Source organism: Buceros rhinoceros, unplaced genomic scaffold, assembly GCF_000710305.1.
Source record: "Buceros rhinoceros silvestris isolate BGI_N320 unplaced genomic scaffold, ASM71030v1 scaffold12617, whole genome shotgun sequence".
Taxonomy (NCBI): Eukaryota; Metazoa; Chordata; class Aves; order Bucerotiformes; family Bucerotidae; genus Buceros; species Buceros rhinoceros.
Genome location: NW_010421649.1, coordinates 28,457 through 29,274, shown reverse-complemented (window position 1 = coordinate 29,274; position 818 = coordinate 28,457).

Here is an 818-nt window from a genome sequence, read left to right as displayed (position 1 = left end):
CCTGCTGCTGACTAAATTGGTATCAATTTTGCAAAGGAGGAATTGTAACCGAGAGCGTAGGGCAATCCAGCCCAGCGTGGTTTCCCAGTCATAGTAGGTGGGCAAACAGTGCTCCATCCCCAGCCATGCCCAGCTGCCCCAGCTTTAGGCACCCAAACACCACGTGTTGGGGGCCCAAGCCCACCAGCAGCACCCCTGCCAGGGCTACAGGGTTGGCTGCAGGCAGCCCCTTGCTGCCAAATCCTTGGCATAGGAAATCACAGTGATGCGTTGTTTTGCAGCTACAAAATGGCAACAGATAATATCTGAGAGCAGACATGTCAGGAAAGCCTAGTGGATGTGGACCGGCAAGTCCTTTTAATTTTCAGACAACTGAGGACACCCTGAAGTAATGAAAGGGAGTATTTATCCACTCTGGTTTTGGCCACTTCTTTTGATGCTGCCATCTCAGCAGGCACTTACATTTATAAAGCAAGATTAATCAGACCACCTCAAACAGCTGGTGCTCAGACATAGACCATGGTCCCTTTGATACTCCACACGAAACACATTTTAAAGAAACTTCTCCCCAAGACCCCCTGAACCAGCCCCAGAAAGCAATAACAGAAGCCTAGTCAGAGGGTTTGGGACTGCTTGAAGTTTCTATTACAGTAACCACAACATGCAGCTGCTCAGTCTAAACTAGCCCCTCTGATGAATCAAATCAAATCAATTAAATTAAAATTCAAAAGAGAGATGTCGCCTGTGATTTTTCATTAATATCAAAGGCATGCATCTTTGTGCATTTTAAATGGTAATATGCATAAGCCTCCTATTTA